Raw genomic sequence first — 24057 nt, forward strand, 5'->3', positions numbered from 1 at the left:
GGCTGTCCAGCAGCAGACTGAAGGTGGCTGCTGCTGTGCGCAGGTATATAAAGGCTCAGAGCCTATTATGACACGCGCAGCCAGCGTTCCATTGCCACATTCCGTCTACTGCAGGCGGGATACCTGGATGGCTGAATGTCACTGAGAAGCTCACAGAGACCGCCATAAGCAACAGTTTAAAAGAATGCCACAGACTAATCAACCAAACTTTTTGGGTTGGTTTCTCTTTTATAGTCTGCAGGCATTAAATGAAAGAAGTCAGTGTTCCAGCAGAGGGAGACAACGTTTCAGAAAAGGCATTGTAGCAAACCAAAAAAGAAATTTTAAGCGCAGCAGAGTAACCAGCTCACATACCTGTTAGCTCAGGTGAGTTTAAAAGGCTGCTGTTGATAACAAGGGCATTTGCTAAATAGATGGTGTGTGTGCAACAATATACTGAAAGGTCAATTATATTGTGTAGCTTATCTCACCACCTGTAGTTATTTAGGTGAAAGCTCCAAAATGCTTGCCTAATATGTCTGTTTATCCAAAAGGAAGTATAGAGGGAGAGCTAGATAGATAGCATTGCATTACATTACATTACATGGCAATGCAATGCACAGTTGCTGAAGTTGAACCAAAATGAGCTTGTCATCTGGCTTCTGCAACTTTTAACATGAAAAATCCAATGAGGAGAAGAAAAGCAAAGCCAAAGAGTCCATCCCAAAATCCGACAAACAAGCAAAATGAACAAAAAGCATTGAATTCAATTCTTTCTGATTTTAGAAACTGCATTAAAGAAGGGGTGCACCGGTCCTGGAGATACTGCAATACCAGGTCAATGCGTGGAGTGGACAGAGCAAGCTCTTTTTCCATCTCCCTGTTCTAAAAATCCATTTAATATATGGTCCCCAGATAGGGGACGTATCAGATATTAAACTGATAAGAACAGATACTACACTTGATCTTAGCCAAAAGGCCGAGAAGCGATAACCAGAATTGGTTTCCGACTACGGTGCCACCCAAGGATTCTGAAAAGTCCATTTGTGGAGATGGCCACCTGGACTCCCGTTAAGAAGACATGCTGTCAACCTCTAGATCCCTCACATGCCTGCACTTTTCGGCTTGCTGCTGCTGCAATCCACGCGTTTTAGATCTGCATAACTCCACCTCTTTTAGCACAGTACCCTCAACCCCCGGCTGTTCCCACCCGCCTCAACACCGTTGGAAGGGAGGAGAACCAATTAAGGCGGGGGGGGGGTGGAACGAGCAGCTGTCTACCCTTAGCAGGAGGGTTGCTGATTAATTACCTCTCCTGCTGCTGCTGCTGCTGGCTGTCCAGCAGCAGACTGAAGGTGGCTGCTGCTGTGCGCAGGTATATAAAGGCTCAGAGCCTATTATGACACGCGCAGCCAGCGTTCCATTGCCACATTCCGTCTACTGCAGGCGGGATACCTGGATGGCTGAATGTCACTGAGAAGCTCACAGAGACCGCCATAAGCAACAGTTTAAAAGAATGCCACAGACTAATCAACCAAACTTTTTGGGTTGGTTTCTCTTTTATAGACTGCAGGCATTAAATGAAAGAAGTCAGTGTTCCAGCAGAGGGAGACAACGTTTCAGAAAAGGCATTGTAGCAAACCAAAAAAGAAATTTTAAGCGCAGCAGAGTAACCAGCTCACATACCTGTTAGCTCAGGTGAGTTTAAAAGGCTGCTGTTGATAACAAGGGCATTTGCTAAATAGATGGTGTGTGTGCAACAATATACTGAAAGGTCAATTATATTGTGCAGCTTATCTCACCACCTGTAGTTATTTAGGTGAAAGCTCCAAAATGCTTGCCTAATATGTCTGTTTATCCAAAAGGAAGTATAGAGGGAGAGCTAGATAGATAGCATTGCATTACATTACATTACATGGCAATGCAATGCACAGTTGCTGAAGTTGAACCAAAATGAGCTTGTCATCTGGCTTCTGCAACTTTTAACATGAAAAATCCAATGAGGAGAAGAAAAGCAAAGTCAAAGAGTCCATCCCAAAATCCGACAAACAAGCAAAATGAACAAAAAGCATTGAATTCAATTCTTTCTGATTTTAGAAACTGCATTAAAGAAGGGGTGCACCGGTCCTGGAGATACTGCAATACCAGGTCAATGCGTGGAGTGGACAAAGCAAGCTCTTTTTCCATCTCCCTGTTCTAAAAATCCATTTAATATATGGTCCCCAGATAGGGGACGTATCAGATATTAAACTGATAAGAACAGATACTACACTTGATCTTAGCCAAAAGGCCGAGAAGCGATAACCAGAATTGGTTTCCGACTACGGTGCCACCCAAGGATTCTGAAAAGTCCATTTGTGGAGATGGCCACCTGGACTCCCGTTAAGAAGACATGCTGTCAACCTCTAGATCCCTCACATGCCTGCACTTTTCGGCTTGCTGCTGCTGCAATCCACGCGTTTTAGATCTGCATAACTCCACCTCTTTTAGCACAGTACCCTCAACCCCCGGCTGTTCCCACCCGCCTCAACACCGTTGGAAGGGAGGAGAACCAATTAAGGCGGGGGTGGGGGTGGAACGAGCAGCTGTCTACCCTTAGCAGGAGGGTTGCTGATTAATTACCTCTCCTGCTGCTGCTGGCTGTCCAGCAGCAGACTGAAGGTGGCTGCTGCTGTGCGCAGGTATATAAAGGCTCAGAGCCTATTATGACACGCGCAGCCAGCGTTCCATTGCCACATTCCGTCTACTGCAGGCGGGATACCTGGATGGCTGAATGTCACTGAGAAGCTCACAGAGACCGCCATAAGCAACAGTTTAAAAGAATGCCACAGACTAATCAACCAAACTTTTTGGGTTGGTTTCTCTTTTATAGTCTGCAGGCATTAAATGAAAGAAGTCAGTGTTCCAGCAGAGGGAGACAACGTTTCAGAAAAGGCATTGTAGCAAACCAAAAAAGAAATTTTAAGCGCAGCAGAGTAACCAGCTCACATACCTGTTAGCTCAGGTGAGTTTAAAAGGCTGCTGTTGATAACAAGGGCATTTGCTAAATAGATGGTGTGTGTGCAACAATATACTGAAAGGTCAATTATATTGTGCAGCTTATCTCACCACCTGTAGTTATTTAGGTGAAAGCTCCAAAATGCTTGCCTAATATGTCTGTTTATCCAAAAGGAAGTATAGAGGGAGAGCTAGATAGATAGCATTGCATTACATTACATTACATGGCAATGCAATGCACAGTTGCTGAAGTTGAACCAAAATGAGCTTGTCATCTGGCTTCTGCAACTTTTAACATGAAAAATCCAATGAGGAGAAGAAAAGCAAAGCCAAAGAGTCCATCCCAAAATCCGACAAACAAGCAAAATGAACAAAAAGCATTGAATTCAATTCTTTCTGATTTTAGAAACTGCATTAAAGAAGGGGTGCACCGGTCCTGGAGATACTGCAATACCAGGTCAATGCGTGGAGTGGACAGAGCAAGCTCTTTTTCCATCTCCCTGTTCTAAAAATCCATTTAATATATGGTCCCCAGATAGGGGACGTATCAGATATTAAACTGATAAGAACAGATACTACACTTGATCTTAGCCAAAAGGCCGAGAAGCGATAATCAGAATTGGTTTCCGACTACGGTGCCACCCAAGGATTCTGAAAAGTCCATTTGTGGAGATGGCCACCTGGACTCCCGTTAAGAAGACATGCTGTCAACCTCTAGATCCCTCACATGCCTGCACTTTTCGGCTTGCTGCTGCTGCAATCCACGCGTTTTAGATCTGCATAACTCCACCTCTTTTAGCACAGTACCCTCAACCCCCGGCTGTTCCCACCCGCCTCAACACCGTTGGAAGGGAGGAGAACCAATTAAGGCGGGGGGGGGGGGTGGAACGAGCAGCTGTCTACCCTTAGCAGGAGGGTTGCTGATTAATTACCTCTCCTGCTGCTGCTGCTGCTGGCTGTCCAGCAGCAGACTGAAGGTGGCTGCTGCTGTGTGCAGGTATATAAAGGCTCAGAGCCTATTATGACACGCGCAGCCAGCGTTCCATTGCCACATTCCGTCTACTGCAGGCGGGATACCTGGATGGCTGAATGTCACTGAGAAGCTCACAGAGACCGCCATAAGCAACAGTTTAAAAGAATGCCACAGACTAATCAACCAAACTTTTTGGGTTGGTTTCTCTTTTATAGTCTGCAGGCATTAAATGAAAGAAGTCAGTGTTCCAGCAGAGGGAGACAACGTTTCAGAAAAGGCATTGTAGCAAACCAAAAAAGAAATTTTAAGCGCAGCAGAGTAACCAGCTCACATACCTGTTAGCTCAGGTGAGTTTAAAAGGCTGCTGTTGATAACAAGGGCATTTGCTAAATAGATGGTGTGTGTGCAACAATATACTGAAAGGTCAATTATATTGTGCAGCTTATCTCACCACCTGTAGTTATTTAGGTGAAAGCTCCAAAATGCTTGCCTAATATGTCTGTTTATCCAAAAGGAAGTATAGAGGGAGAGCTAGATAGATAGCATTGCATTACATTACATTACATGGCAATGCAATGCACAGTTGCTGAAGTTGAACCAAAATGAGCTTGTCATCTGGCTTCTGCAACTTTTAACATGAAAAATCCAATGAGGAGAAGAAAAGCAAAGCCAAAGAGTCCATCCCAAAATCCGACAAACAAGCAAAATGAACAAAAAGCATTGAATTCAATTCTTTCTGATTTTAGAAACTGCATTAAAGAAGGGGTGCACCGGTCCTGGAGATACTGCAATACCAGGTCAATGCGTGGAGTGGACAGAGCAAGCTCTTTTTCCATCTCCCTGTCCTAAAAATCCATTTAATATATGGTCCCCAGATAGGGGACGTATCAGATATTAAACTGATAAGAACAGATACTACACTTGATCTTAGCCAAAAGGCCGAGAAGCGATAACCAGAATTGGTTTCCGACTACGGTGCCACCCAAGGATTCTGAAAAGTCCATTTGTGGAGATGGCCACCTGGACTCCCGTTAAGAAGACATGCTGTCAACCTCTAGATCCCTCACATGCCTGCACTTTTCGGCTTGCTGCTGCTGCAATCCACGCGTTTTAGATCTGCATAACTCCACCTCTTTTAGCACAGTACCCTCAACCCCCGGCTGTTCCCACCCGCCTCAACACCGTTGGAAGGGAGGAGAACCAATTAAGGCGGGGGGGGGGGGGTGGAACGAGCAGCTGTCTACCCTTAGCAGGAGGGTTGCTGATTAATTACCTCTCCTGCTGCTGCTGCTGCTGGCTGTCCAGCAGCAGACTGAAGGTGGCTGCTGCTGTGCGCAGGTATATAAAGGCTCAGAGCCTATTATGACACGCGCAGCCAGCGTTCCATTGCCACATTCCGTCTACTGCAGGCGGGATACCTGGATGGCTGAATGTCACTGAGAAGCTCACAGAGACCGCCATAAGCAACAGTTTAAAAGAATGCCACAGACTAATCAACCAAACTTTTTGGGTTGGTTTCTCTTTTATAGTCTGCAGGCATTAAATGAAAGAAGTCAGTGTTCCAGCAGAGGGAGACAACGTTTCAGAAAAGGCATTGTAGCAAACCAAAAAAGAAATTTTAAGCGCAGCAGAGTAACCAGCTCACATACCTGTTAGCTCAGGTGAGTTTAAAAGGCTGCTGTTGATAACAAGGGCATTTGCTAAATAGATGGTGTGTGTGCAACAATATACTGAAAGGTCAATTATATTGTGCAACTTATCTCACCACCTGTATTTATTTAGGTGAAAGCTCCAAAATGCTTGCCTAATATGTCTGTTTATCCAAAAGGAAGTATAGAGGGAGAGCTAGATAGATAGCATTGCATTACATTACATTACATGGCAATGCAATGCACAGTTGCTGAAGTTGAACCAAAATGAGCTTGTCATCTGGCTTCTGCAACTTTTAACATGAAAAATCCAATGAGGAGAAGAAAAGCAAAGCCAAAGAGTCCATCCCAAAATCCGACAAACAAGCAAAATGAACAAAAAGCATTGAATTCAATTCTTTCTGATTTTAGAAACTGCATTAAAGAAGGGGTGCACCGGTCCTGGAGATACTGCAATACCAGGTCAATGCGTGGAGTGGACAGAGCAAGCTCTTTTTCCATCTCCCTGTTCTAAAAATCCATTTAATATATGGTCCCCAGATAGGGGACGTATCAGATATTAAACTGATAAGAACAGATACTACACTTGATCTTAGCCAAAAGGCCGAGAAGCGATAACCAGAATTGGTTTCCGACTACGGTGCCACCCAAGGATTCTGAAAAGTCCATTTGTGGAGATGGCCACCTGGACTCCCGTTAAGAAGACATGCTGTCAACCTCTAGATCCCTCACATGCCTGCACTTTTCGGCTTGCTGCTGCTGCAATCCACGCGTTTTAGATCTGCATAACTCCACCTCTTTTAGCACAGTACCCTCAACCCCCGGCTGTTCCCACCCGCCTCAACACCGTTGGAATGGAGGAGAACCAATTAAGGCGGGGGGGGGGGTGGAACGAGCAGCTGTCTACCCTTAGCAGGAGGGTTGCTGATTAATTACCTCTCCTGCTGCTGCTGGCTGTCCAGCAGCAGACTGAAGGTGGCTGCTGCTGTGCGCAGGTATATAAAGGCTCAGAGCCTATTATGACACGCGCAGCCAGCGTTCCATTGCCACATTCCGTCTACTGCAGGCGGGATACCTGGATGGCTGAATGTCACTGAGAAGCTCACAGAGACCGCCATAAGCAACAGTTTAAAAGAATGCCACAGACTAATCAACCAAACTTTTTGGGTTGGTTTCTCTTTTATAGTCTGCAGGCATTAAATGAAAGAAGTCAGTGTTCCAGCAGAGGGAGACAACGTTTCAGAAAAGGCATTGTAGCAAACCAAAAAAGAAATTTTAAGCGCAGCAGAGTAACCAGCTCACATACCTGTTAGCTCAGGTGAGTTTAAAAGGCTGCTGTTGATAACAAGGGCATTTGCTAAATAGATGGTGTGTGTGCAACAATATACTGAAAGGTCAATTATATTGTGCAGCTTATCTCACCACCTGTAGTTATTTAGGTGAAAGCTCCAAAATGCTTGCCTAATATGTCTGTTTATCCAAAAGGAAGTATAGAGGGAGAGCTAGATAGATAGCATTGCATTACATTACATTACATGGCAATGCAATGCACAGTTGCTGAAGTTGAACCAAAATGAGCTTGTCATCTGGCTTCTGCAACTTTTAACATGAAAAATCCAATGAGGAGAAGAAAAGCAAAGCCAAAGAGTCCATCCCAAAATCCGACAAACAAGCAAAATGAACAAAAAGCATTGAATTCAATTCTTTCTGATTTTAGAAACTGCATTAAAGAAGGGGTGCACCGGTCCTGGAGATACTGCAATACCAGGTCAATGCGTGGAGTGGACAGAGCAAGCTCTTTTTCCATCTCCCTGTTCTAAAAATCCATTTAATATATGGTCCCCAGATAGGGGACGTATCAGATATTAAACTGATAAGAACAGATACTACACTTGATCTTAGCCAAAAGGCCGAGAAGCGATAACCAGAATTGGTTTCCGACTACGGTGCCACCCAAGGATTCTGAAAAGTCCATTTGTGGAGATGGCCACCTGGACTCCCGTTAAGAAGACATGCTGTCAACCTCTAGATCCCTCACATGCCTGCACTTTTCGGCTTGCTGCTGCTGCAATCCACGCGTTTTAGATCTGCATAACTCCACCTCTTTTAGCACAGTACCCTCAACCCCCGGCTGTTCCCACCCGCCTCAACACCGTTGGAAGGGAGGAGAACCAATTAAGGCGGGGGGGGGGGTGAAACGAGCAGCTGTCTACCCTTAGCAGGAGGGTTGCTGATTAATTACCTCTCCTGCTGCTGCTGCTGCTGGCTGTCCAGCAGCAGACTGAAGGTGGCTGCTGCTGTGCGCAGGTATATAAAGGCTCAGAGCCTATTATGACACGCGCAGCCAGCGTTCCATTGCCACATTCCGTCTACTGCAGGCGGGATACCTGGATGGCTGAATGTCACTGAGAAGCTCACAGAGACCGCCATAAGCAACAGTTTAAAAGAATGCCACAGACTAATCAACCAAACTTTTTGGGTTGGTTTCTCTTTTATAGTCTGCAGGCATTAAATGAAAGAAGTCAGTGTTCCAGCAGAGGGAGACAACGTTTCAGAAAAGGCATTGTAGCAAACCAAAAAAGAAATTTTAAGCGCAGCAGAGTAACCAGCTCACATACCTGTTAGCTCAGGTGAGTTTAAAAGGCTGCTGTTGATAACAAGGGCATTTGCTAAATAGATGGTGTGTGTGCAACAATATACTGAAAGGTCAATTATATTGTGCAGCTTATCTCACCACCTGTAGTTATTTAGGTGAAAGCTCCAAAATGCTTGCCTAATATGTCTGTTTATCCAAAAGGAAGTATAGAGGGAGAGCTAGATAGATAGCATTGCATTACATTACATTACATGGCAATGCAATGCACAGTTGCTGAAGTTGAACCAAAATGAGCTTGTCATCTGGCTTCTGCAACTTTTAACATGAAAAATCCAATGAGGAGAAGAAAAGCAAAGCCAAAGAGTCCATCCCAAAATCCGACAAACAAGCAAAATGAACAAAAAGCATTGAATTCAATTCTTTCTGATTTTAGAAACTGCATTAAAGAAGGGGTGCACCGGTCCTGGAGATACTGCAATACCAGGTCAATGCGTGGAGTGGACAGAGCAAGCTCTTTTTCCATCTCCCTGTTCTAAAAATCCATTTAATATATGGTCCCCAGATAGGGGACGTATCAGATATTAAACTGATAAGAACAGATACTACACTTGATCTTAGCCAAAAGGCCGAGAAGCGATAACCAGAATTGGTTTCCGACTACGGTGCCACCCAAGGATTCTGAAAAGTCCATTTGTGGAGATGGCCACCTGGACTCCCGTTAAGAAGACATGCTGTCAACCTCTAGATCCCTCACATGCCTGCACTTTTCGGCTTGCTGCTGCTGCAATCCACGCGTTTTAGATCTGCATAACTCCACCTCTTTTAGCACAGTACCCTCAACCCCCGGCTGTTCCCACCCGCCTCAACACCGTTGGAAGGGAGGAGAACCAATTAAGGCGGGGGGGGGGGGTGGATCGAGCAGCTGTCTACCCTTAGCAGGAGGGTTGCTGATTAATTACCTCTCCTGCTGCTGCTGCTGCTGGCTGTCCAGCAGCAGACTGAAGGTGGCTGCTGCTGTGCGCAGGTATATAAAGGCTCAGAGCCTATTATGACACGCGCAGCCAGCGTTCCATTGCCACATTCCGTCTACTGCAGGCGGGATACCTGGATGGCTGAATGTCACTGAGAAGCTCACAGAGACCGCCATAAGCAACAGTTTAAAAGAATGCCACAGACTAATCAACCAAACTTTTTGGGTTGGTTTCTCTTTTATAGTCTGCAGGCATTAAATGAAAGAAGTCAGTGTTCCAGCAGAGGGAGACAACGTTTCAGAAAAGGCATTGTAGCAAACCAAAAAAGAAATTTTAAGCGCAGCAGAGTAACCAGCTCACATACCTGTTAGCTCAGGTGAGTTTAAAAGGCTGCTGTTGATAACAAGGGCATTTGCTAAATAGATGGTGTGTGTGCAACAATATACTGAAAGGTCAATTATATTGTGCAGCTTATCTCACCACCTGTAGTTATTTAGGTGAAAGCTCCAAAATGCTTGCCTAATATGTCTGTTTATCCAAAAGGAAGTATAGAGGGAGAGCTAGATAGATAGCATTACATTACATTACATTACATGGCAATGCAATGCACAGTTGCTGAAGTTGAACCAAAATGAGCTTGTCATCTGGCTTCTGCAACTTTTAACATGAAAAATCCAATGAGGAGAAGAAAAGCAAAGCCAAAGAGTCCATCCCAAAATCCGACAAACAAGCAAAATGAACAAAAAGCATTGAATTCAATTCTTTCTGATTTTAGAAACTGCATTAAAGAAGGGGTGCACCGGTCCTGGAGATACTGCAATACCAGGTCAATGCGTGGAGTGGACAGAGCAAGCTCTTTTTCCATCTCCCTGTTCTAAAAATCCATTTAATATATGGTCCCCAGATAGGGGACGTATCAGATATTAAACTGATAAGAACAGATACTACACTTGATCTTAGCCAAAAGGCCGAGAAGCGATAACCAGAATTGGTTTCCGACTACGGTGCCACCCAAGGATTCTGAAAAGTCCATTTGTGGAGATGGCCACCTGGACTCCCGTTAAGAAGACATGCTGTCAACCTCTAGATCCCTCACATGCCTGCACTTTTCGGCTTGCTGCTGCTGCAATCCACGCGTTTTAGATCTGCATAACTCCACCTCTTTTAGCACAGTACCCTCAACCCCCGGCTGTTCCCACCCGCCTCAACACCGTTGGAAGGGAGGAGAACCAATTAAGGCGGGGGGGGGGGTGGATCGAGCAGCTGTCTACCCTTAGCAGGAGGGTTGCTGATTAATTACCTCTCCTGCTGCTGCTGCTGCTGGCTGTCCAGCAGCAGACTGAAGGTGGCTGCTGCTGTGCGCAGGTATATAAAGGCTCAGAGCCTATTATGACACGCGCAGCCAGCGTTCCATTGCCACATTCCGTCTACTGCAGGCGGGATACCTGGATGGCTGAATGTCACTGAGAAGCTCACAGAGACCGCCATAAGCAACAGTTTAAAAGAATGCCACAGACTAATCAACCAAACTTTTTGGGTTGGTTTCTCTTTTATAGTCTGCAGGCATTAAATGAAAGAAGTCAGTGTTCCAGCAGAGGGAGACAACGTTTCAGAAAAGGCATTGTAGCAAACCAAAAAAGAAATTTTAAGCGCAGCAGAGTAACCAGCTCACATACCTGTTAGCTCAGGTGAGTTTAAAAGGCTGCTGTTGATAACAAGGGCATTTGCTAAATAGATGGTGTGTGTGCAACAATATACTGAAAGGTCAATTATATTGTGCAGCTTATCTCACCACCTGTAGTTATTTAGGTGAAAGCTCCAAAATGCTTGCCTAATATGTCTGTTTATCCAAAAGGAAGTATAGAGGGAGAGCTAGATAGATAGCATTGCATTACATTACATTACATGGCAATGCAATGCACAGTTGCTGAAGTTGAACCAAAATGAGCTTGTCATCTGGCTTCTGCAACTTTTAACATGAAAAATCCAATGAGGAGAAGAAAAGCAAAGCCAAAGAGTCCATCCCAAAATCCGACAAACAAGCAAAATGAACAAAAAGCATTGAATTCAATTCTTTCTGATTTTAGAAACTGCATTAAAGAAGGGGTGCACCGGTCCTGGAGATACTGCAATACCAGGTCAATGCGTGGAGTGGACAGAGCAAGCTCTTTTTCCATCTCCCTGTTCTAAAAATCCATTTAATATATGGTCCCCAGATAGGGGACGTATCAGATATTAAACTGATAAGAACAGATACTACACTTGATCTTAGCCAAAAGGCCGAGAAGCGATAACCAGAATTGGTTTCCGACTACGGTGCCACCCAAGGATTCTGAAAAGTCCATTTGTGGAGATGGCCACCTGGACTCCCGTTAAGAAGACATGCTGTCAACCTCTAGATCCCTCACATGCCTGCACTTTTCGGCTTGCTGCTGCTGCAATCCACGCGTTTTAGATCTGCATAACTCCACCTCTTTTAGCACAGTACCCTCAACCCCCGGCTGTTCCCACCCGCCTCAACACCGTTGGAAGGGAGGGGAACCAATTAAGGCGGGGGGGGGTGGAACGAGCAGCTGTCTACCCTTAGCAGGAGGGTTGCTGATTAATTACCTCTCCTGCTGCTGCTGCTGCTGGCTGTCCAGCAGCAGACTGAAGGTGGCTGCTGCTGTGCGCAGGTATATAAAGGCTCAGAGCCTATTATGACACGCGCAGCCAGCGTTCCATTGCCACATTCCGTCTACTGCAGGCGGGATACCTGGATGGCTGAATGTCACTGAGAAGCTCACAGAGACCGCCATAAGCAACAGTTTAAAAGAATGCCACAGACTAATCAACCAAACTTTTTGGGTTGGTTTCTCTTTTATAGTCTGCAGGCATTAAATGAAAGAAGTCAGTGTTCCAGCAGAGGGAGACAACGTTTCAGAAAAGGCATTGTAGCAAACCAAAAAAGAAATTTTAAGCGCAGCAGAGTAACCAGCTCACATACCTGTTAGCTCAGGTGAGTTTAAAAGGCTGCTCTTGATAACAAGGGCATTTGCTAAATAGATGGTGTGTGTGCAACAATATACTGAAAGGTCAATTATATTGTGCAGCTTATCTCACCACCTGTAGTTATTTAGGTGAAAGCTCCAAAATGCTTGCCTAATATGTCTGTTTATCCAAAAGGAAGTATAGAGGGAGAGCTAGATAGATAGCATTGCATTACATTACATTACATGGCAATGCAATGCACAGTTGCTGAAGTTGAACCAAAATGAGCTTGTCATCTGGCTTCTGCAACTTTTAACATGAAAAATCCAATGAGGAGAAGAAAAGCAAAGCCAAAGAGTCCATCCCAAAATCCGACAAACAAGCAAAATGAACAAAAAGCATTGAATTCAATTCTTTCTGATTTTAGAAACTGCATTAAAGAAGGGGTGCACCGGTCCTGGAGATACTGCAATACCAGGTCAATGCGTGGAGTGGACAGAGCAAGCTCTTTTTCCATCTCCCTGTTCTAAAAATCCATTTAATATATGGTCCCCAGATAGGGGACGTATCAGATATTAAACTGATAAGAACAGATACTACACTTGATCTTAGCCAAAAGGCCGAGAAGCGATAACCAGAATTGGTTTCCGACTACGGTGCCACCCAAGGATTCTGAAAAGTCCATTTGTGGAGATGGCCACCTGGACTCCCGTTAAGAAGACATGCTGTCAACCTCTAGATCCCTCACATGCCTGCACTTTTCGGCTTGCTGCTGCTGCAATCCACGCGTTTTAGATCTGCATAACTCCACCTCTTTTAGCACAGTACCCTCAACCCCCGGCTGTTCCCACCCGCCTCAACACCGTTGGAAGGGAGGAGAACCAATTAAGGCGGGGGGGGGGGTGGAACGAGCAGCTGTCTACCCTTAGCAGGAGGGTTGCTGATTAATTACCTCTCCTGCTGCTGCTGCTGCTGGCTGTCCAGCAGCAGACTGAAGGTGGCTGCTGCTGTGCGCAGGTATATAAAGGCTCAGAGCCTATTATGACACGCGCAGCCAGCGTTCCATTGCCACATTCCGTCTACTGCAGGCGGAATACCTGGATGGCTGAATGTCACTGAGAAGCTCACAGAGACCGCCATAAGCAACAGTTTAAAAGAATGCCACAGACTAATCAACCAAACTTTTTGGGTTGGTTTCTCTATTATAGTCTGCAGGCATTAAATGAAAGAAGTCAGTGTTCCAGCAGAGGGAGACAACGTTTCAGAAAAGGCATTGTAGCAAACCAAAAAAGAAATTTTAAGCGCAGCAGAGTAACCAGCTCACATACCTGTTAGCTCAGGTGAGTTTAAAAGGCTGCTGTTGATAACAAGGGCATTTGCTAAATAGATGGTGTGTGTGCAACAATATACTGAAAGGTCAATTATATTGTGCAGCTTATCTCACCACCTGTAGTTATTTAGGTGAAAGCTCCAAAATGCTTGCCTAATATATCTGTTTATCCAAAAGGAAGTATAGAGGGAGAGCTAGATAGATAGCATTGCATTACATTACATTACATGGCAATGCAATGCACAGTTGCTGAAGTTGAACCAAAATGAGCTTGTCATCTGGCTTCTGCAACTTTTAACATGAAAAATCCAATGAGGAGAAGAAAAGCAAAGCCAAAGAGTCCATCCCAAAATCCGACAAACAAGCAAAATGAACAAAAAGCATTGAATTCAATTCTTTCTGATTTTAGAAACTGCATTAAAGAAGGGGTGCACCGGTCCTGGAGATACTGCAATACCAGGTCAATGCGTGGAGTGGACAGAGCAAGCTCTTTTTCCATCTCCCTGTTCTAAAAATCCATTTAATATATGGTCCCCAGATAGGGGACGTATCAGATATTAAACTGATAAGAACAGATACTACACTTGATCTTAGCCAAAAGGCCGAGAAGCGATAACCAGAATTGGTTTCCGACTACGGTGCCACCCAAGGATTCTGAAAAGTCCATTTGTGGAGATGGCCACCTGGACTCCCGTTAAGAAGACATGCTGTCAACCTCTAGATCCCTCACATGCCTGCACTTTTCGGCTTGCTGCTGCTGCAATCCACGCGTTTTAGATCTGCATAACTCCACCTCTTTTAGCACAGTACCCTCAACCCCCGGCTGTTCCCACCCGCCTCAACACCGTTGGAAGGGAGGAGAACCAATTAAGGCGGGGGGGGGGTGGAACTAGCAGCTGTCTACCCTTAGCAGGAGGGTTGCTGATTAATTACCTCTCCTGCTGCTGCTGCTGCTGGCTGTCCAGCAGCAGACTGAAGGTGGCTGCTGCTGTGCGCAGGTATATAAAGGCTCAGAGCCTATTATGACACGCGCAGCCAGCGTTCCATTGCCACATTCCGTCTACTGCAGGCGGGATACCTGGATGGCTGAATGTCACTGAGAAGCTCACAGAGACCGCCATAAGCAACAGTTTAAAAGAATGCCACAGACTAATCAACCAAACTTTTTGGGTTGGTTTCTCTTTTATAGTCTGCAGGCATTAAATGAAAGAAGTCAGTGTTCCAGCAGAGGGAGACAACGTTTCAGAAAAGGCATTGTAGCAAACCAAAAAAGAAATTTTAAGCGCAGCAGAGTAACCAGCTCACATACCTGTTAGCTCAGGTGAGTTTAAAAGGCTGCTGTTGATAACAAGGGCATTTGCTAAATAGATGGTGTGTGTGCAACAATATACTGAAAGGTCAATTATATTGTGCAGCTTATCTCACCACCTGTAGTTATTTAGGTGAAAGCTCCAAAATGCTTGCCTAATATGTCTGTTTATCCAAAAGGAAGTATAGAGGGAGAGCTAGATAGATAGCATTGCATTACATTACATTACATGGCAATGCAATGCACAGTTGCTGAAGTTGAACCAAAATGAGCTTGTCATCTGGCTTCTGCAACTTTTAACATGAAAAATCCAATGAGGAGAAGAAAAGCAAAGCCAAAGAGTCCATCCCAAAATCCGACAAACAAGCAAAATGAACAAAAAGCATTGAATTCAATTCTTTCTGATTTTAGAAACTGCATTAAAGAAGGGGTGCACCGGTCCTGGAGATACTGCAATACCAGGTCAATGCGTGGAGTGGACAGAGCAAGCTCTTTTTCCATCTCCCTGTTCTAAAAATCCATTTAATATATGGTCCCCAGATAGGGGACGTATCAGATATTAAACTGATAAGAACAGATACTACACTTGATCTTAGCCAAAAGGCCGAGAAGCGATAACCAGAATTGGTTTCCGACTACGGTGCCACCCAAGGATTCTGAAAAGTCCATTTGTGGAGATGGCCACCTGGACTCCCGTTAAGAAGACATGCTGTCAACCTCTAGATCCCTCACATGCCTGCACTTTTCGGCTTGCTGCTGCTGCAATCCACGCGTTTTAGATCTGCATAACTCCACCTCTTTTAGCACAGTACCCTCAACCCCCGGCTGTTCCCACCCGCCTCAACACCGTTGGAAGGGAGGAGAACCAATTAAGGCGGGGGGGGGGTGGAACTAGCAGCTGTCTACCCTTAGCAGGAGGGTTGCTGATTAATTACCTCTCCTGCTGCTGCTGCTGCTGGCTGTCCAGCAGCAGACTGAAGGTGGCTGCTGCTGTGCGCAGGTATATAAAGGCTCAGAGCCTATTATGACACGCGCAGCCAGCGTTCCATTGCCACATTCCGTCTACTGCAGGCGGGATACCTGGATGGCTGAATGTCACTGAGAAGCTCACAGAGACCGCCATAAGCAACAGTTTAAAAGAATGCCACAGACTAATCAACCAAACTTTTTGGGTTGGTTTCTCTTTTATAGTCTGCAGGCATTAAATGAAAGAAGTCAGTGTTCCAGCAGAGGGAGACAACGTTTCAGAAAAGGCATTGTAGCAAACCAAAAAAGAAATTTTAAGCGCAGCAGAGTAACCAGCTCACATACCTGTTAGCTCAGGTGAGTTTAAAAGGCTGCTGTTGATAACAAGGGCATTTGCTAAATAGATGGTGTGTGTGCAACAATATACTGAAAGGTCAATTATATTGTGCAGCTTATCTCACCACCTGTAGTTATTTAGGTGAAAGCTCCAAAATGCTTGCCTAATATGTCTGTTTATCCAAAAGGAAGTATAGAGGGAGAGCTAGATAGATAGCATTGCATTACATTACATTACATGGCAATGCAATGCACAGTTGCTGAAGTTGAACCAAAATGAGCTTGTCATCTGGCTTCTGCAACTTTTAACATGAAAAATCCAATGAGGAGAAGAAAAGCAAAGCCAAAGAGTCCATCCCAAAATCCGACAAACAAGCAAAATGAACAAAAAGCATTGAATTCAATTCTTTCTGATTTTAGAAACTGCATTAAAGAAGGGGTGCACCGGTCCTGGAGATACTGCAATACCAGGTCAATGCGTGGAGTGGACAGAGCAAGCTCTTTTTCCATCTCCCTGTTCTAAAAATCCATTTAATATATGGTCCCCAGATAGGGGACGTATCAGATATTAAACTGATAAGAACAGATACTACACTTGATCTTAGCCAAAAGGCCGAGAAGCGATAACCAGAATTGGTTTCCGACTACGGTGCCACCCAAGGATTCTGAAAAGTCCATTTGTGGAGATGGCCACCTGGACTCCCGTTAAGAAGACATGCTGTCAACCTCTAGATCCCTCACATGCCTGCACTTTTCGGCTTGCTGCTGCTGCAATCCACGCGTTTTAGATCTGCATAACTCCACCTCTTTTAGCACAGTACCCTCAACCCCCGGCTGTTCCCACCCGCCTCAACACCGTTGGAAGGGAGGAGAACCAATTAAGGCGGGGGGGGGGGTGGAACGAGCAGCTGTCTACCCTTAGCAGGAGGGTTGCTGATTAATTACCTCTCCTGCTGCTGCTGCTGCTGGCTGTCCAGCAGCAGACTGAAGGTGGCTGCTGCTGTGCGCAGGTATATAAAGGCTCAGAGCCTATTATGACACGCGCAGCCAGCGTTCCATTGCCACATTCCGTCTACTGCAGGCGGAATACCTGGATGGCTGAATGTCACTGAGAAGCTCACAGAGACCGCCATAAGCAACAGTTTAAAAGAATGCCACAGACTAATCAACCAAACTTTTTGGGTTGGTTTCTCTTTTATAGTCTGCAGGCATTAAATGAAAGAAGTCAGTGTTCCAGCAGAGGGAGACAACGTTTCAGAAAAGGCATTGTAGCAAACCAAAAAAGAAATTTTAAGCGCAGCAGAGTAACCAGCTCACATACCTGTTAGCTCAGGTGAGTTTAAAAGGCTGCTGTTGATAACAAGGGCATTTGCTAAATAGATGGTGTGTGTGCAACAATATACTGAAAGGTCAATTATATTGTGCAGCTTATCTCACCACCTGTAGTTATTTAGGTGAAAGCTCCAAAATGCTTGCCTAATATATCTGTTTATCCAAAAGGAAGTATAGAGGGAGAGCTAGATAGATAGCATTGCATTACATTACATTACATGGCAATGCAATGCACAGTTGCTGAAGTTGAACCAAAATGAGCTTGTCATCTGGCTTCTGCAACTTTTAACATGAAAAATCCAATGAGGAGAAGAAAAGCAAAGCCAAAGAGTCCATCCCAAAATCCGACAAACAAGCAAAATGAACAAAAAGCATTGAATTCAATTCTTTCTGATTTTAGAAACTGCATTAAAGAAGGGGTGCACCGGTCCTGGAGATACTGCAATACCAGGTCAATGCGTGGAGTGGACAGAGCAAGCTCTTTTTCCATCTCCCTGTTCTAAAAATCCATTTAATATATGGTCCCCAGATAGGGGACGTATCAGATATTAAACTGATAAGAACAGATACTACACTTGATCTTAGCCAAAAGGCCGAGAAGCGATAACCAGAATTGGTTTCCGACTACGGTGCCACCCAAGGATTCTGAAAAGTCCATTTGTGGAGATGGCCACCTGGACTCCCGTTAAGAAGACATGCTGTCAACCTCTAGATCCCTCACATGCCTGCACTTTTCGGCTTGCTGCTGCTGCAATCCACGCGTTTTAGATCTGCATAACTCCACCTCTTTTAGCACAGTACCCTCAACCCCCGGCTGTTCCCACCCGCCTCAACACCGTTGGAAGGGAGGAGAACCAATTAAGGGGGGGGGGGGGGTGGAACGAGCAGCTGTCTACCCTTAGCAGGAGGGTTGCTGATTAATTACCTCTCCTGCTGCTGCTGCTGCTGGCTGTCCAGCAGCAGACTGAAGGTGGCTGCTGCTGTGCGCAGGTATATAAAGGCTCAGAGCCTATTATGACACGCGCAGCCAGCGTTCCATTGCCACATTCCGTCTACTGCAGGCGGGATACCTGGATGGCTGAATGTCACTGAGAAGCTCACAGAGACCGCCATAAGCAACAGTTTAAAAGAATGCCACAGACTAATCAACCAAACTTTTTGGGTTGGTTTCTCTTTTATAGTCTGCAGGCATTAAATGAAAGAAGTCAGTGTTCCAGCAGAGGGAGACAACGTTTCAGAAAAGGCATTGTAGCAAACCAAAAAAGAAATTTTAAGCGCAGCAGAGTAACCAGCTCACATACCTGTTAGCTCAGGTGAGTTTAAAAGGCTGCTGTTGATAACAAGGGCATTTGCTAAATAGATGGTGTGTGTGCAACAATATACTGAAAGGTCAATTATATTGTGCAGCTTATCTCACCACCTGTAGTTATTTAGGTGAAAGCTCCAAAATGCTTGCCTAATATGTCTGTTTATCCAAAAGGAAGTATAGAGGGAGAGCTAGATAGATAGCATTGCATTACATTACATTACATGGCAATGCAATGCACAGTTGCTGAAGTTGAACCAAAATGAGCTTGTCATCTGGCTTCTGCAACTTTTAACATGAAAAATCCAATGAGGAGAAGAAAAGCAAAGCCAAAGAGTCCATCCCAAAATCCGACAAACAAGCAAAATGAACAAAAAGCATTGAATTCAATTCTTTCTGATTTTAGAAACTGCATTAAAGAAGGGGTGCACCGGTCCTGGAGATACTGCAATACCAGGTCAATGCGTGGAGTGGACAGAGCAAGCTCTTTTTCCATCTCCCTGTTCTAAAAATCCATTTAATATATGGTCCCCAGATAGGGGACGTATCAGATATTAAACTGATAAGAACAGATACTACACTTGATCTTAGCCAAAAGGCCGAGAAGCGATAACCAGAATTGGTTTCCGACTACGGTGCCACCCAAGGATTCTGAAAAGTCCATTTGTGGAGATGGCCACCTGGACTCCCGTTAAGAAGACATGCTGTCAACCTCTAGATCCCTCACATGCCTGCACTTTTCGGCTTGCTGCTGCTGCAATCCACGCGTTTTAGATCTGCATAACTCCACCTCTTTTAGCACAGTACCCTCAACCCCCGGCTGTTCCCACCCGCCTCAACACCGTTGGAAGGGAGGGGAACCAATTAAGGCGGGGGGGGGTGGAACGAGCAGCTGTCTACCCTTAGCAGGAGGGTTGCTGATTAATTACCTCTCCTGCTGCTGCTGCTGCTGGCTGTCCAGCAGCAGACTGAAGGTGGCTGCTGCTGTGCGCAGGTATATAAAGGCTCAGAGCCTATTATGACACGCGCAGCCAGCGTTCCATTGCCACATTCCGTCTACTGCAGGCGGGATACCTGGATGGCTGAATGTCACTGAGAAGCTCACAGAGACCGCCATAAGCAACAGTTTAAAAGAATGCCACAGACTAATCAACCAAACTTTTTGGGTTGGTTTCTCTTTTATAGTCTGCAGGCATTAAATGAAAGAAGTCAGTGTTCCAGCAGAGGGAGACAACGTTTCAGAAAAGGCATTGTAGCAAACCAAAAAAGAAATTTTAAGCGCAGCAGAGTAACCAGCTCACATACCTGTTAGCTCAGGTGAGTTTAAAAGGCTGCTCTTGATAACAAGGGCATTTGCTAAATAGATGGTGTGTGTGCAACAATATACTGAAAGGTCAATTATATTGTGCAGCTTATCTCACCACCTGTAGTTATTTAGGTGAAAGCTCCAAAATGCTTGCCTAATATGTCTGTTTATCCAAAAGGAAGTATAGAGGGAGAGCTAGATAGATAGCATTGCATTACATTACATTACATGGCAATGCAATGCACAGTTGCTGAAGTTGAACCAAAATGAGCTTGTCATCTGGCTTCTGCAACTTTTAACATGAAAAATCCAATGAGGAGAAGAAAAGCAAAGCCAAAGAGTCCATCCCAAAATCCGACAAACAAGCAAAATGAACAAAAAGCATTGAATTCAATTCTTTCTGATTTTAGAAACTGCATTAAAGAAGGGGTGCACCGGTCCTGGAGATACTGCAATACCAGGTCAATGCGTGGAGTGGACAGAGCAAGCTCTTTTTCCATCTCCCTGTTCTAAAAATCCATTTAATATATGGTCCCCAGATAGGGGACGTATCAGATATTAAACTGATAAGAACAGATACTACACTTGATCTTAGCCAAAAGGCCGAGAAGCGATAACCAGAATTGGTTTCCGACTACGGTGCCACCCAAGGATTCTGAAAAGTCCATTTGTGAAGATGGCCACCTGGACTCCCGTTAAGAAGACATGCTGTCAACCTCTAGATCCCTCACATGCCTGCACTTTTCGGCTTGCTGCTGCTGCAATCCACGCGTTTTAGATCTGCATAACTCCACCTCTTTTAGCACAGTACCCTCAACCCCCGGCTGTTCCCACCCGCCTCAACACCGTTGGAAGGGAGGAGAACCAATTAAGGCGGGGGGGGGGGTGGAACGAGCAGCTGTCTACCCTTAGCAGGAGGGTTGCTGATTAATTACCTCTCCTGCTGCTGCTGCTGCTGGCTGTCCAGCAGCAGACTGAAGGTGGCTGCTGCTGTGCGCAGGTATATAAAGGCTCAGAGCCTATTATGACACGCGCAGCCAGCGTTCCATTGCCACATTCCGTCTACTGCAGGCGGAATACCTGGATGGCTGAATGTCACTGAGAAGCTCACAGAGACCGCCATAAGCAACAGTTTAAAAGAATGCCACAGACTAATCAACCAAACTTTTTGGGTTGGTTTCTCTATTATAGTCTGCAGGCATTAAATGAAAGAAGTCAGTGTTCCAGCAGAGGGAGACAACGTTTCAGAAAAGGCATTGTAGCAAACCAAAAAAGAAATTTTAAGCGCAGCAGAGTAACCAGCTCACATACCTGTTAGCTCAGGTGAGTTTAAAAGGCTGCTGTTGATAACAAGGGCATTTGCTAAATAGATGGTGTGTGTGCAACAATATACTGAAAGGTCAATTATATTGTGCAGCTTATCTCACCACCTGTAGTTATTTAGGTGAAAGCTCCAAAATGCTTGCCTAATATATCTGTTTATCCAAAAGGAAGTATAGAGGGAGAGCTAGATAGATAGCATTGCATTACATTACATTACATGGCAATGCAATGCACAGTTGCTGAAGTTGAACCAAAATGAGCTTGTCATCTGGCTTCTGCAACTTTTAACATGAAAAATCCAATGAGGAGAAGAAAAGCAAAGCCAAAGAGTCCATCCCAAAATCCGACAAACAAGCAAAATGAACAAAAAGCATTGAATTCAATTCTTTCTGATTTTAGAAACTGCATTAAAGAAGGGGTGCACCGGTCCTGGAGATACTGCAATACCAGGTCAATGCGTGGAGTGGACAGAGCAAGCTCTTTTTCCATCTCCCTGTTCTAAAAATCCATTTAATATATGGTCCCCAGATAGGGGACGTATCAGATATTAAACTGATAAGAACAGATACTACACTTGATCTTAGCCAAAAGGCCGAGAAGCGATAACCAGAATTGGTTTCCGACTACGGTGCCACCCAAGGATTCTGAAAAGTCCATTTGTGGAGATGGCCACCTGGACTCCCGTTAAGAAGACATGCTGTCAACCTCTAGATCCCTCACATGCCTGCACTTTTCGGCTTGCTGCTGCTGCAATCCACGCGTTTTAGATCTGCATAACTCCACCTCTTTTAGCACAGTACCCTCAACCCCCGGCTGTTCCCACCCGCCTCAACACCGTTGGAAGGGAGGAGAACCAATTAAGGCGGGGGGGGGGTGGAACTAGCAGCTGTCTACCCTTAGCAGGAGGGTTGCTGATTAATTACCTCTCCTGCTGCTGCTGCTGCTGGCTGTCCAGCAGCAGACTGAAGGTGGCTGCTGCTGTGCGCAGGTATATAAAGGCTCAGAGCCTATTATGACACGCGCAGCCAGCGTTCCATTGCCACATTCCGTCTACTGCAGGCGGGATACCTGGATGGCTGAATGTCACTGAGAAGCTCACAGAGACCGCCATAAGCAACAGTTTAAAAGAATGCCACAGACTAATCAACCAAACTTTTTGGGTTGGTTTCTCTTTTATAGTCTGCAGGCATTAAATGAAAGAAGTCAGTGTTCCAGCAGAGGGAGACAACGTTTCAGAAAAGGCATTGTAGCAAACCAAAAAAGAAATTTTAAGCGCAGCAGAGTAACCAGCTCACATACCTGTTAGCTCAGGTGAGTTTAAAAGGCTGCTGTTGATAACAAGGGCATTTGCTAAATAGATGGTGTGTGTGCAACAATATACTGAAAGGTCAATTATATTGTGCAGCTTATCTCACCACCTGTAGTTATTTAGGTGAAAGCTCCAAAATGCTTGCCTAATATGTCTGTTTATCCAAAAGGAAGTATAGAGGGAGAGCTAGATAGATAGCATTGCATTACATTACATTACATGGCAATGCAATGCACAGTTGCTGAAGTTGAACCAAAATGAGCTTGTCATCTGGCTTCTGCAACTTTTAACATGAAAAATCCAATGAGGAGAAGAAAAGCAAAGCCAAAGAGTCCATCCCAAAATCCGACAAACAAGCAAAATGAACAAAAAGCATTGAATTCAATTCTTTCTGATTTTAGAAACTGCATTAAAGAAGGGGTGCACCGGTCCTGGAGATACTGCAATACCAGGTCAATGCGTGGAGTGGACAGAGCAAGCTCTTTTTCCATCTCCCTGTTCTAAAAATCCATTTAATATATGGTCCCCAGATAGGGGACGTATCAGATATTAAACTGATAAGAACAGATACTACACTTGATCTTAGCCAAAAGGCCGAGAAGCGATAACCAGAATTGGTTTCCGACTACGGTGCCACCCAAGGATTCTGAAAAGTCCATTTGTGGAGATGGCCACCTGGACTCCCGTTAAGAAGACATGCTGTCAACCTCTAGATCCCTCACATGCCTGCACTTTTCGGCTTGCTGCTGCTGCAATCCACGCGTTTTAGATCTGCATAACTCCACCTCTTTTAGCACAGTACCCTCAACCCCCGGCTGTTCCCACCCGCCTCAACACCGTTGGAAGGGAGGAGAACCAATTAAGGGGGGGGGGGGGGTGGAACGAGCAGCTGTCTACCCTTAGCAGGAGGGTTGCTGATTAATTACCTCTCCTGCTGCTGCTGCTGCTGGCTGTCCAGCAGCAGACTGAAGGTGGCTGCTGCTGTGCGCAGGTATATAAAGGCTCAGAGCCTATTATGACACGCGCAGCCAGCGTTCCATTGCCACATTCCGTCTACTGCAGGCGGGATACCTGGATGGCTGAATGTCACTGAGAAGCTCACAGAGACCGCCATAAGCAACAGTTTAAAAGAATGCCACAGACTAATCAACCAAACTTTTTGGGTTGGTTTCTCTTTTATAGTCTGCAGGCATTAAATGAAAGAAGTCAGTGTTCCAGCAGAGGGAGACAACGTTTCAGAAAAGGCATTGTAGCAAACCAAAAAAGAAATTTTAAGCGCAGCAGAGTAACCAGCTCACATACCTGTTAGCTCAGGTGAGTTTAAAAGGCTGCTGTTGATAACAAGGGCATTTGCTAAATAGATGGTGTGTGTGCAACAATATACTGAAAGGTCAATTATATTGTG

At 45.1% G+C, this 24057-nt stretch overlaps 18 non-coding genes across 18 annotated transcripts; all 18 read right to left on the minus strand.

Annotated features, from left to right (window-relative positions):
* Positions 1-779: 779 nt before the first annotated feature.
* LOC141189562 (U2 spliceosomal RNA) lies at positions 780-970 on the minus strand. The gene has a single exon (XR_012263615.1). It is a non-coding gene; the product is annotated as a U2 spliceosomal RNA (small nuclear RNA).
* Positions 971-2090: 1120 nt separating this feature from the next.
* LOC141184441 (U2 spliceosomal RNA) lies at positions 2091-2281 on the minus strand. Its single transcript, XR_012259195.1, has one exon. It is a non-coding gene; the product is annotated as a U2 spliceosomal RNA (small nuclear RNA).
* Positions 2282-3396: 1115 nt separating this feature from the next.
* Positions 3397-3587, minus strand: LOC141189563 (U2 spliceosomal RNA). Its single transcript, XR_012263616.1, has one exon. It is a non-coding gene; the product is annotated as a U2 spliceosomal RNA (small nuclear RNA).
* A 1122-nt stretch (positions 3588-4709) lies between these two features.
* On the minus strand, positions 4710-4900 carry LOC141184357 (U2 spliceosomal RNA). The gene has a single exon (XR_012259120.1). It is a non-coding gene; the product is annotated as a U2 spliceosomal RNA (small nuclear RNA).
* Positions 4901-6023: 1123 nt separating this feature from the next.
* On the minus strand, positions 6024-6214 carry LOC141189564 (U2 spliceosomal RNA). The gene has a single exon (XR_012263617.1). It is a non-coding gene; the product is annotated as a U2 spliceosomal RNA (small nuclear RNA).
* Positions 6215-7329: 1115 nt separating this feature from the next.
* Positions 7330-7520, minus strand: LOC141189565 (U2 spliceosomal RNA). The gene has a single exon (XR_012263618.1). It is a non-coding gene; the product is annotated as a U2 spliceosomal RNA (small nuclear RNA).
* A 1121-nt stretch (positions 7521-8641) lies between these two features.
* Positions 8642-8832, minus strand: LOC141189566 (U2 spliceosomal RNA). The gene has a single exon (XR_012263619.1). It is a non-coding gene; the product is annotated as a U2 spliceosomal RNA (small nuclear RNA).
* Positions 8833-9954: 1122 nt separating this feature from the next.
* Positions 9955-10145, minus strand: LOC141189567 (U2 spliceosomal RNA). Its single transcript, XR_012263620.1, has one exon. It is a non-coding gene; the product is annotated as a U2 spliceosomal RNA (small nuclear RNA).
* A 1121-nt stretch (positions 10146-11266) lies between these two features.
* LOC141189569 (U2 spliceosomal RNA) lies at positions 11267-11457 on the minus strand. The gene has a single exon (XR_012263622.1). It is a non-coding gene; the product is annotated as a U2 spliceosomal RNA (small nuclear RNA).
* A 1119-nt stretch (positions 11458-12576) lies between these two features.
* Positions 12577-12767, minus strand: LOC141189570 (U2 spliceosomal RNA). The gene has a single exon (XR_012263623.1). It is a non-coding gene; the product is annotated as a U2 spliceosomal RNA (small nuclear RNA).
* Positions 12768-13888: 1121 nt separating this feature from the next.
* On the minus strand, positions 13889-14079 carry LOC141189571 (U2 spliceosomal RNA). Its single transcript, XR_012263624.1, has one exon. It is a non-coding gene; the product is annotated as a U2 spliceosomal RNA (small nuclear RNA).
* Positions 14080-15199: 1120 nt separating this feature from the next.
* LOC141189572 (U2 spliceosomal RNA) lies at positions 15200-15390 on the minus strand. The gene has a single exon (XR_012263625.1). It is a non-coding gene; the product is annotated as a U2 spliceosomal RNA (small nuclear RNA).
* A 1120-nt stretch (positions 15391-16510) lies between these two features.
* On the minus strand, positions 16511-16701 carry LOC141189573 (U2 spliceosomal RNA). Its single transcript, XR_012263626.1, has one exon. It is a non-coding gene; the product is annotated as a U2 spliceosomal RNA (small nuclear RNA).
* A 1121-nt stretch (positions 16702-17822) lies between these two features.
* Positions 17823-18013, minus strand: LOC141189574 (U2 spliceosomal RNA). The gene has a single exon (XR_012263627.1). It is a non-coding gene; the product is annotated as a U2 spliceosomal RNA (small nuclear RNA).
* A 1121-nt stretch (positions 18014-19134) lies between these two features.
* LOC141189575 (U2 spliceosomal RNA) lies at positions 19135-19325 on the minus strand. The gene has a single exon (XR_012263628.1). It is a non-coding gene; the product is annotated as a U2 spliceosomal RNA (small nuclear RNA).
* Positions 19326-20444: 1119 nt separating this feature from the next.
* On the minus strand, positions 20445-20635 carry LOC141189576 (U2 spliceosomal RNA). The gene has a single exon (XR_012263629.1). It is a non-coding gene; the product is annotated as a U2 spliceosomal RNA (small nuclear RNA).
* Positions 20636-21756: 1121 nt separating this feature from the next.
* LOC141189577 (U2 spliceosomal RNA) lies at positions 21757-21947 on the minus strand. Its single transcript, XR_012263630.1, has one exon. It is a non-coding gene; the product is annotated as a U2 spliceosomal RNA (small nuclear RNA).
* A 1120-nt stretch (positions 21948-23067) lies between these two features.
* LOC141189578 (U2 spliceosomal RNA) lies at positions 23068-23258 on the minus strand. The gene has a single exon (XR_012263631.1). It is a non-coding gene; the product is annotated as a U2 spliceosomal RNA (small nuclear RNA).
* Positions 23259-24057: the final 799 nt, after the last annotated feature.

The sequence above is a fragment of the Phyllobates terribilis genome, unplaced genomic scaffold, assembly GCF_046119375.1.
Source record: "Phyllobates terribilis strain yellow unplaced genomic scaffold, ASM4611937v1 Scaffold_40__1_contigs__length_11209783, whole genome shotgun sequence".
NCBI lineage: Eukaryota > Metazoa > Chordata > Amphibia > Anura > Dendrobatidae > Phyllobates > Phyllobates terribilis.